Here is an 11,866-nt window from a genome sequence, read left to right as displayed (position 1 = left end):
AGAGTGCAGAAAAGATTTACTAGGATGCTACCAGGACTTGATGGATTGAGTTATAAGGAGAGGCTGAACAGATTGGGACTTTTTTCTCTGGAGCATAGGAGGCTGAGGGGTGACCTTATAGAGGTCTATAAAATAATGAGGGGCATGGACCAGGTAAATAGTCAATATCTTTTCCCAAAGGTAGGGGAGTCTAAAACTAGAGGGCATAGGTTTAAGGTGAGAGGGGAGAGATACAAAAGGGTCCAGAGGGACAATTTTTTCACACAGAGGGTGGTGAGTGTCTGGAACAAACTGCCAGAGGTAGTAGTAGAGGCGGGTACAATTTTGTCTTTTAAAAAGCATTTGGACAGTTACATGGGTACGATGGGTATAGAGGGATATGGGGTAAATGCGGGCAATTGGGATTAGCTTAGAGGTTTTTTAAAAAAAGGGCGGCATGGACAAGTTGGGCCAAAGGGCCTGTTTCTATGCTGTAAACCTCTATGACTCTATGACTCTCTCCTCCCTGCTCCTGCTGCAAACACAATGGGCTGCCCAAAGGGGGTGGTGAGGAGGACAGTGCAGGGGGCATGTCCCTCTCCCCCTAGGGGTTATATATAGCTTTGTGCCCCAAGGGGATCCCTTGGACTGTTTCATGTATTTCTATACCTGTTCTAAGCCTCGCTGATGAGACATGTTTATTACAGTACAAGTGATTCTTGTCATGCCACCTTCAGCAGCATTGTGGCAAAGGTGGCACAGTGGTTAGCACTGCCGCCTCATGGCGCCAGGAACCTGGGTTTGATTCCTGGCTAACATTTGCACATTCTCCCTCTGCCTGCATGGGTTTCCTTCAGGTGCTCCGGTTTCCTCCCACAGTCCGAAGATGTACAAGTTAGGTTGACTGGCCATGCTAAATTGCCCCTTAGTGTCAGGGGCACTAGCTAGGGTAAATGCATGGGGTTAAGGGATGGGGCCTGGGTGGAATTATGGCCGGTGCAGACTCGATGGGCTGAGTGGCCTCCTTCTGCACTGTAGGACTCTATGATTCTATTGGTGAGGAGGATCATGTGGCGGCAGCAGGGCTTGTTAATTATATTAAAATGTATTTAAATGCATTACAATGAGGTCCTTGCACTTTATGGGCAGGAACCTCATTACATCACCAGTGAGAGGCGGGGAAAATCAGGAAATGAGTTCACGCCAGCAAGAATCTCATTCCCTGATTTTTGCGGGAGTTTGCTGACGTTGAACACAGGCACAATATTACCCCCCGTTTTCCCTTTCATCCAAATTTTCTGCAACAACAATTATTGACATTATAGGGCTCCTGTATGTGTAGCAAATAGTGTAAATGACACAACTTCTACAGACTAGCCTCTCTCCTTCAACAATGGTACAAGCTTCATAAACTTTTCCTACTATCAAATTAATCCTTTTTCTAGCTATTCTTGTCCTCTTTCATAGATAATTGATGCACATGAATAAAAGTGATTCAAAATGTGTGGAGTTAAGAAAGCAGAATGGATAGCCGACCATAAAACAAATGACAGAGAATAGCAGTTAAAGATTCAGATTGGCAAATGGTGGGAAGTGGTGTTCCACAGGATCAGTGCTGGTACCATTATTGTTCAACATTTGTATCAACAATTTGGACTATGGAATCAGAAGTACTATCTAGTACATCTATCTGCGCGGTACAGTGAATGATGTGGAGATGCCGGCGTTGGACTGGGGTAAACACAGTAAGAAGTTTAACAACACCAGGTTAAAGTCCAACAGGTTTATTAGGTAGCAAATGCCACTAGCTTTTGGAGCGCTGCCCCTTCGTCAGGTGGAGTGGAGAAATGCTCACAAACAGGACATACAGAGACACAAACTCAATTTACAGAATGATTGGAATGCAGTCTTTACAGATAATCAAGTCTTAAAGGTACAAACAATGTGAGTGGAGAGAGCATTAAGCACAGGTTAAAGAGATGTGTATTGTCTCCAGACAGGACAGCCAGTGAGATTCTGCAAGTCCAGGCAAGCTGTGGGGGTTACAGATAGTGTGACATGAACCCAAGATCCCGGTTGAGGCCGTCCCGAGGCATGGTACATTGGGGAGACCATGCAGACGCTACGACAACGGATGAATGAACACCGCTCGACAATCACCAGGCAAGACTGTTCTCTTCCTGTTGGGGAGCACTTCAGCGGTCATGGGCATTCGGCCTCTCATCTTCGCGTAAGCGTTCTCCAAGGCGGCCTTCACGACACACGACAGCGCAGAGTCGCTGAGCAGAAACTGATAGCCAAGTTCCACTCACATGAGGACGGCCTCAACTGGGATCTTGGGTTCATGTCACACTGTCTGTAACCCCCACAGCTTGCCTGGACTTGCAGAATCTCACTGGCTGTCCTGTCTGGAGACAATACACATCTCTTTAACCTGTGCTTAATGCTCTCTCCACTCACATTGTTTGTACCTTTAAGACTTGATTATCTGTAAAGACTGCATTCCAATCATTATTCTGTAAATTGAGTTTGTGTCTCTGTATGCCCTGTTTGTGAACATTTCTCCACTCCACCTGATGAAGGGGCAGTGCTCCAAAAGCTAGTGGTATTTGCTACCAAATAAACCTGTTGGACTTTAACCTGGTGTTGTTAAACTTCTTACGGAACAGTTAAAACAGAGGACTGCAACAAAATGCAAGAAGACATTATTTATCTTGCCATGCAAATAGCACATGAACTAGAATGTAGATAAGTGCAAGGTCATTAATTTTGCTAGCAAGAATAAGGAGGCCACATACTCTTTGAAAATGTGATAGAGAGACAGAGGAATTGGGGTAATGATACTGACTGCACGGTGAGTGCTGCCAGACTGTGAGGAGTGCTTTTGGAGTTGGGTAAACACAGGGAGTTAGGTGAAACAGGCAGCAGAGGCTACAAGGGAGAATGCCGATTGGTCAGTAAATGTTATTTATTCTTTTTGCTCTTGGCATTGTTGTTGTACACTACAAGAGTGTTTCTGTGTAATTTCTGTGGTTTATGGTTTGAAAAGGTATATTCGGTAGTAACAAGGAGCAGGAAAGAAGGGCCCTAGAAAATTGAATATAATCTGAAACAAAACATCTTTCAAAAGTTTAATTTAAAGGGGTAAGACATGACAGGAGAGCTCCAAGCCGTGGTTTTCTCCTCTTGCTCCATGTGGCAGGCTGGGGACAGTTCCAGTCCCCTGGGTCAGCATGTGTGCATGAAGTGTCTCCAGCTACAGCTCCTGGAAGCTCGAGTTTCAGAGCTGGAGCGGTGGCTGGAGACACTGTGGAGCATCCGCAAGTTCGAGAGTATCATGGATAGCACGTATAGAGAGGTGGTCACACCACAGGCTCAGACTCCGCAGGCAGGAAGGGAATGGGTGACCACCAGACAGAGCAAGAGAGATAGGCAGGTAGTGCAGGAATCTCCTGTGGCCATTCCCCTGCAAAACAGATATATGGCTTTGGATACTGTTGAGGGGAATGACCTCTCTGGGGAAAGCAGCAATAGCCAAACTCGTTGCACCACGGTTGGTTCTGCTGCAGAGGGGAGGGATAAAAAGTGTGCCAGTGCAATAGTTATAGGGGATTCAATTGTAAGGGGAATAGACAGGCATTTCTGTGGCCGCAAACGAGACTCCAGGATGGTATGTTGCCTCCCTGGTGCTAGGGTCAAGGATGTCTCAGAGCGTCTGCAGGACATTCTGAAGGGGGAGGGCGAACAGCCAGTGGTCATAGTACACATTGGTACAAATGACATAGGTAGAAAAAGGGATGAGGCCCTAAAAGCAGAATCCAGGGAGCTAGGAAGAAAGTTAAGAAATCGGACCTCAAAGGTAGTGATCTCAGGAATACTACTGGTGCCACATGCTAGTCAGAGTAGAAATGACAGGATATATTGGATAAATACGTGACTGCAGAGATGGTGTCAGGGGGAGGGTTTCAGATTCCTGGGGTATTGGGACCGGTTCTGGGGGAGGTGGGACCTGTACAAATTGGATAGGTTACACCTGGGCAGGACTGGGACTGGGGAGTGTTTGCTAGAGCGGTTGGGGAGGGTTTAAACTAATATGCCGGGGGATGGGAACCTAAGTAAGGAGTCCGAGAAGGAGGGAGCAAGGACAAAATGTGGGGAGAATGTTCCAACTACATCAAAAATCAGGAAAACAGTTAAAAGGAAGGAGAACTCAGGGGATGTTATTAATGGAAGTGTTAGAATTCTAAAAGAAGGTACAAAAACTAGCATAAGGACACTTTATCTGAATGCTCACAGCATTCAAAACAAGGTAAATGAGTTGACGGCTCAAATCATTACAAACGAGTATGATTTGGTGGCCATTACAGAGACATGGTTGTAGGATGGTCATGACTGGGAGTTAAATATCCAAAGAACAAAGAACAAAGAACAGTACAGCACAGGAAACAGGCCCTTCAGCCCTCCAAGCCCGTGCCACTCATTGGTCCAACTAGACCCTTCGTTTGTATCCCTCCATTCCCAGACTGCTCATGTGACTATCCAGGTAAGTCTTAAACGATGCCAGCGTGACTGCCTCCACCACCCTACTTGGCAGCGCATTCCAGGCCCCCACCACTCTCTGTGTAAAATACGTCCCTCTGATATCTGAGTTATACCTCGCCCCTCTCACCTTGAGCCCGTGACCCCTCGTGATCATCACCTCCGATCCAGGAGTATCAGACTGTTTGGAGGAATCAACAGGAAGATAACGGAGGTGGTGTAGTTCTGATATTTAAAGATGACATCAGGGCGGTCGTGAGAGATGATATAGGTTTTATGGAAAAAAAGGTTGAATTCATTTGGGTGAAAATTAGAAATAGTCAGGAGAAAAAGTCATTGATAGGTGTAGTCTATAGGCCACCAAATAATAACATCATGATGGGGCGATAAATAAACAAAGAAATAACTGATGCATGTAAAAATGGTACAACAATTATCAAGGGGGATTTTAATCTACATATCAATTGGTCAAACCAGGTCAGTCAAGGCAGCCTTGAGGAGGAGTTCATAGAATGTATCCGCGTTTGTTTCCTTGAACAGTATGTAATGGAACCTACGAGGGAGCAAGCTATCCTAGATCTGGTCCTGTGTACTGAGACAGGAAAAATTAATGATCTTATAGTTAGGGATCCTCTCGGAAGAAGCGTTCACAGTATGGTTGAATTTAAAATACAGATGGAGCGTGAGAAGGTAAAATCCAATACCAGTGTCTCGTGCTTAAACAAAGGAGACTACAAAGGGATGAGGGAGGCGTTGGCGAAGGTAGACTGGGAGCAAAAGCTTTATAGAACCATAGAAAATTACAGCTCAGAAACAGGCCTTTTGGCCCTTCTTGTCTGTGCCGAACCATTTTTTGCCTAGTCCCACTGACCTGCACTTGGACCATATCCCTCCACACCCCTCTCATCCATGAACCCGTCCAAGTTTTTCTTAAATGTTAAAAACCCCGCATTTACCACTTTATCCAGCAGCTCATTCCACACTCCCACCACTCTCTGCGTGAAGAAGCCCCCCCTAATATTCCCTTTAAACTTTTCTCCTTTCACCCTTAACCCATGCCCTCTGTTTTTTTTCTCCCCTAGCCTCAGTGGAAACTGACAGCATACAGAACTGGCTCGGTCATAGAAGACAGAGGGTAGCAGTGGAAGGGTGCATTTTTGAATGGAGGGCTGTGACAAGTGGCATTCCTCAGGGATCAGTGCTGGGACCTTTGCTGCTTGTAATATATTTAAATGATTTGGAGGAAAATGTAACTGGTTTGATTAGTAACTTTGCGGATGACACAAAGGTTTGTGGAATTGCGGATAGAGATGAATCATAGAATCCTCCAGTGCAGAAAGAGGCCATTCGACCCATCGAATCTGCACCAACCACAATCCCACCCAGGCCCTATCCCCATGTCCCTACATATTTACCCACTAACTCCTCTAACCTATGTATCCCGGGACACTAAGGGGCAATTTAGAATGGCCAATCAACCTAGCCCGCACATCTTTGGACTGTGGGAGGAAACCGGAGCACCCGGAGGAAACCCACGCAGACACGGGAAGAATGTGCAAACTCCACACAGACAGCGACCCAAGCCGGGATTCGAACCCAGGTCCCTGGAGCTGTGAAGCAGCACTGCTAACCACTGTGCTACCGTACCGTACCGATGAGGACAGTCAGAGGATACAGCAGGATATAGATTAGTTGGAGACTTGAGCGGAGAGATGGGTTTGGAGTTTAATCCGGACAAATGTGATGTATTGCATTTTGGAAGGTCTAATACAGATGGGAAATGTACGGTAAATGGCAGAACCCTTAAGAGTATTGATAGGCAGTGGGATCTGGGTGCACAGTTGGTGGGACAATTGAGGAACAGTGGAGTACTTTCAAAGTGATCTTTCACAGTGCTCAGCAAAAGTATATACTAGTGATAAGGAAGGACTGTAGAAAAAGAGATAATCAGCCATGGATATCTAAGGAAATAAAGGAGGGTATCAAATTGAAAGAAAAGGCATACAAAGTGGCAAAGATTAGTGGGAAACTAGAGGATTGGGAAATCTTTATAGGTCAACAGAAAACCACAAAAAAAGCTATAAAGAAAAGTAAGATGGATTATGAGAGTAAACTAGCTCAGAATATAAAAACAGATAGCAAACGTTACTACAAATATATAAAATGAAAAAGAGTGGCTAAAGTAAACATTGGTCCTTTAGAGGATGAGAAGGGGGATTTAATACCTGGAAATGAGAAAATGGCTGAGGCATTGAACAAGTATTTTGTGTCGGTCTTCACAGTGGAAGACACAAATAACATGCCAAAAATTGATGACGGGAAGGCTATGGCAGGTGAGGACCTAAAATTATCATGAAAGAGGTAGTGTTGGGCAAGCTAATGAGGCTAAAGGTAGACAAGTCTCCTGGCCCTGATGGAATGCATCCCAGGGTACTAAAAGAGATGGCGGAGAAAATAGCAAATGCACTAGTGGTAATTTACCAAAATTTGCTGGACTCTGAGGTGGTTCCCGCAGATTGGAAAACAGCAAATGTGACGCCACTGTTTAAAAAAGGAGGTAGACAAAAAGCGGGTAACTATAGGCCAGTTAGCTTAACTTCTGTAGTGGGGAAAATGCTTGAATCTATCATCAAGGAAGAAATAGTGAGACATCTGGATATAAATTGTCACATTGGTAAGATGCAGCTTGGGTTCATGAAGGGAAGGTCATGTTTGACTAATTTGGTGGAATTCTTTGAGAACATTACATGTGCAGTGGACAATGGGGAACCTGTGGATGGGGTGTATCTGGATTTCCAGAAGGCATTTGACAAGGTGCCGCACCAAAGACTGCTACATAAGATAAAGGTGCACAGTGTTACAGGTAATGTATTAACATGGATAGAGGATTGGTTAACTAACAGAAAGCAAAGGGTGGGGATAAATGGGTGTTTTTCTGGTTGGCGATTAGTGACTACTGGTGTGCCTCAGGGGTCAGTGTTGGGACCGCAATTGTTTACGATTTACATAGATGATTTGGAGTTGGGGACCAAGTGTAGTGTGTCAAAATTCACAGATGACACTAAGATGAGTGGCAGAGCAAAGTGTGCAGAGGATGCTGAAAGTCTGCAAAGGGATATAGATAGTCTAAGTGAGTGGGCAAGGGTCTGGCAGATGGAGTACAATTTTGGTAAATGTGAGGTCATCTATTTTGGTAGGAATAACAGCAAAATGGACTATTATTTAAATGGTAAAAAATTGCAACATGCTGCTGTGCAGAGGGACCTGGGTGTCCTTGTGCAAGAATCACAAGGAGTTGGTTTGCAGGTGCAGCAGGTAATTAAGAAGGCAAATTGAATTTTGTCCTTCATTGCTGGAGGGATGGAGTTTAAAAAGAGCAAGGTTATGTTGCAGCTGTATAGGGTGCTGGTGAGGCTAGGCCTGGAGTACTATGTACAGTTTTGGTCTCCTTACTTGAGAAAGGATATATTGGCACTGGAGGGGGTGCAGAGGAGATTCACTAGGTTGATTCCGGAGTTGAGAGGGTTGGCTTATGGGGAGAGACTGAGTAGACTGGGGCTATACTCATTGGAATTCAGAAGAATGAGGGGAGATCTTATAGAAACATATAAGATTATGAAGGGAATGGATAAGATAGAAGCAGGGAAGTTGGTTCCACTGGCGGGTGAAACTAGAACTAGGGGGCATAGCCTCAAAATAAGGGGGAGCAGATTTAGGACTGAGTTGAGGAGGAGCTTCTTCACACAAAAGGTTGTGAATCTGTGGAAATCCCTGCCCAGTGGAAGCAGTTGAGGCTACCTCATTGAATGTTTTTAAGGCAAGGATAGATAAATTTTTGAACAGAAATGGAATTAAGGGTAATGGTGAGTGGGCGGGTAAGTGGAGCTGAGTCCACGAAAAAATCAGCCATGATCTTATTGAATGGCGGAGCAGGCTCAAGGGGCCAGATGGCCTACACCTGCTCCTAGTTCTTATGTTCTTATGTTCCAAATCATTAGAAGTAGCAACCTAAGTCAATAAGACCATTAAAAATAGCAAATGAATCTCTGGGATGCATTTTTAGAAGGATAAAATTGAAAACTGATACTGGAGAAGGTATAAAAAAGATTTACTTTAATGATATCAAAATTCAAGAGGTTATACCTGTCAGGAAAGGTTGAACAGTTTTGAGACTCTTTAGAAAAAAGAAGGCTGAGAGGTGACCTGTTGAGGTCTTTAGGATAAAGAAAAGGATAAAAGGGTGGCCACATGAAATATACTTCCATTTGCTGGTGAGACAAGAATTAGGAGTTATAATTATAAGATAATTACTTATTCAATCGGGAATTCAGGAGAAACGTCTTTACCCAGATAATAGTTAGAATGTGAAACGTACTACAATGAAGTAGTTGAGGTAAATAGCATTGATAAATTCAAGGTGAAGCCAGCTAAGCATGTAAGAGAGGAACAATTTCAAGGATATGTTGACAGAATTAAGGGTATAAGGGTTTCAGGAAATTTGTGGAAAGCAGACCTGTTGAGTTGTCTGACCTGTTCATGTGTTGTCCATACTTACAGTGGAATTTTACAGCCCCTCCGGTCCCATTGAAGTTATTGGACTTGGTGAATGACTTGCTGCCTTTTACAGCCCTGCTCTGCCATGACAGAGTCGTAAAATTTCACCCTTAGTAATTTCAAAGTCCTATCAATATAAATACATTCCAAAAACGAACAAGCAATGCAAAGATTTACTTGTTAATGCAAAGGAATACCATAATGAGTAGCATGGTCCTAATTGAACGAGCTGTATGAAACTCACACTTGAGGATGTGCTGGCCTTGGCAATGCTAACCTATACCTAAACTTAGAGCATATAAATATCATTTGTCCCGATAGAGTGGAGTACTTTCAGTAGTTTGAAGATAAGCATAGTGATGGGTTTATTCATAGAATCATAGAATCCCTACAGTGCAGAAGGAGGCTATTCAGCCTATCAAGTCTGCACCGACTCTCCGACAGAGCATCTTACACAGGCCCACTCCCTGTCACCCCACAACCCCCTAATCTACACATATTGGTACACAGGGACAAGTTATCATGACCAAGCCACCTAACTGGCATATCTTTGGACTGTGGGAGGAAACCAGAGGACCTGGAGCAAACCCACACAGACTCAGGGAGAACGTGCAAACTCTACACAGTTACCCAAGGCTGGGATCGAGCCTGGGTCCCTGGCACTGTGAGGCAGCAGTGCTAACTACTGTGCCTTTAAGTGTGCATCATCTACCTGACTGAGTTTTTAAAAAATGCCTCACTTTACTGAAATGTTGGGTGAAATTTTATGCCCTCCCCCGAGGAGAATTTGGTGGCAGGGGGCATTTAATTGAACTAGGGACCCTGCTGCCTTCCTCCTTCTGCCCTGATTAGTCCTGGGTGGAAAGACTCATGGATGGCCTTCCCACCCCCTCGCTAATTGAGGCTCTTACTAAGGTATTCATTCAACACACCAAACAGGGGATTCGCCATGCAGGAAGCTGGTCGAGAGTTGCTTGAAGACTTCTGAGGAGGCTTCCTCATTCAAAGGCACTTAGTGCCTGATTGAGAGACTTGGCATATGGAAAAGCAGATGGTCTCTAAGAGCCACCCTCTCCTCTTTCTGCTAAACTCTCACCCCACCCTCCCCACATGTCCTCCACCCAGTGAACCCCATCCCACCATCTCTCTGGGTTCCTTGGCGATCCTGGGCCTCGGCAGGGTGTAAATTATTGCCAACTGCCACCAACAGGTGGCGCTGCTGAGCAATGCTCAGGAACCAGCCTCTGATTGGTCAGCAGCTCTGGGAGGGAAGCAGGATTTCCCACTTCCAGAGTGCTGTGATCACAGGTAATTCCTGCTGCTGCTGGTTAAGTGCCTGAGAAGCATTTAATTGTTGGGCCTTCTTGAAAGGAGGGCTCTTGCTGTTTCTCATGCCAGCCTGCAAGACCCCTGTCGCCTCCATGAAATACCGCCCATTGTTGAAGTTCCTTTAAAAAATATTATGCTTATTTTGATTAAAATCATAAATAATAATTGTAAAGGAGCCAATGTTAAAGGCTTGTGCTGCTGTCTATCAGTTAATATTCAGGTGTCAGATTGACATTACACACAGTTTTCTAATAGATTACTGACTCATGACAACAAAATGAAGTCTGTGACCTTGTGATAAGCAGAGTTGGCAAGCTCTTGCTAGCCTACAGGAGGAGAGAACCCAGATGTTTCTCTCTTTTGGGAACATCCCTGATGGACCTCAGACTTCTATCTATCACACAAGTAGCACTGAGTTGAACGTGTACCAATATTCACTCCTCTGAGGTTACGTTTCCAGTTGGTGTTGTAAAATAAAACAGGGACCACAGGTGTGTGAATGTCAAATAATTAATTTTAGATCGCACGGGAGAATCAAACAATCTCTTAATTTAAAAAAAATTGAAAATAATACTACTCAATAAAGTAAGTTGGATGGGAGCATATTGTTAATATTTTAATACTTTTTAAAAATTGATATAGGAGAGAAAATCAGACTGTTCTCTGGTGAGCATCACCTTTTTTCAGTAGACCTGCTGCAGACCATGAGGACTACCTGCCCATTCTTGACCAAAGCAGGTATCCGTTTATTTTTAACATGCTAATTTGCCTATTTACATCTACACTGGAAAATGTTGTTGAGAATAATGTCTGCTTATAAAATAAAAAACAGAAAATGTTGGAAATGCAAAGCAACCAATCAAGAAGTGAAAGAGAAAAATAAGTTAATTTTTCAAGTGTAGCCCTTCAACAGAATTCAATTTTTCACATGACGATCCTCCCAAAAGCAGAAGGTCTTTTCAGTTTCAGTACTTTTCAGTACAGTTCAGTACTTTCTTTGTTTCAGCAAATAGGTGAATGATTTCTAGGTTAAGAAATTAGTCCAGTTGATTTCAGTTGAACAAAGTGATTGACAGACCTAAGATTCAACAGGGGGAAAGAAATATTCTGTGTAAAACAAGAGGAAGATGGAAATGATTTTTTGCAAGTTCTGAAAAGAAAACAGCAACAATGCAATGAGCTGAATATCCTCAATGACTGCCTTTAGCTTTCTACTTTGCTACATTATCAAATTGAAAGCAATTAATGTGATAGAAATTACAGGCAATCTTACACAATGATTGCATTAATCATTGAAATATGCATTGTAAAGGAGCAGAGATAGTTTAGATGATATCAGTATTATCTGAAATACAGTATTTTTGTCTTGAACCAAACCTATTTCAGAAAACGTTCCGTTGTTCAGAATTCTGACTGCCTCTATATTTTCCAGTTCAATTAATGGGATTCCCACCAACAAAGGGAA

The sequence above is a fragment of the Mustelus asterias genome, chromosome 3 (assembly GCF_964213995.1).
Source record: "Mustelus asterias chromosome 3, sMusAst1.hap1.1, whole genome shotgun sequence".
In the NCBI taxonomy this organism is placed as follows: Eukaryota; Metazoa; Chordata; class Chondrichthyes; order Carcharhiniformes; family Triakidae; genus Mustelus; species Mustelus asterias.
This window is presented reverse-complemented; position numbering follows the sequence as displayed.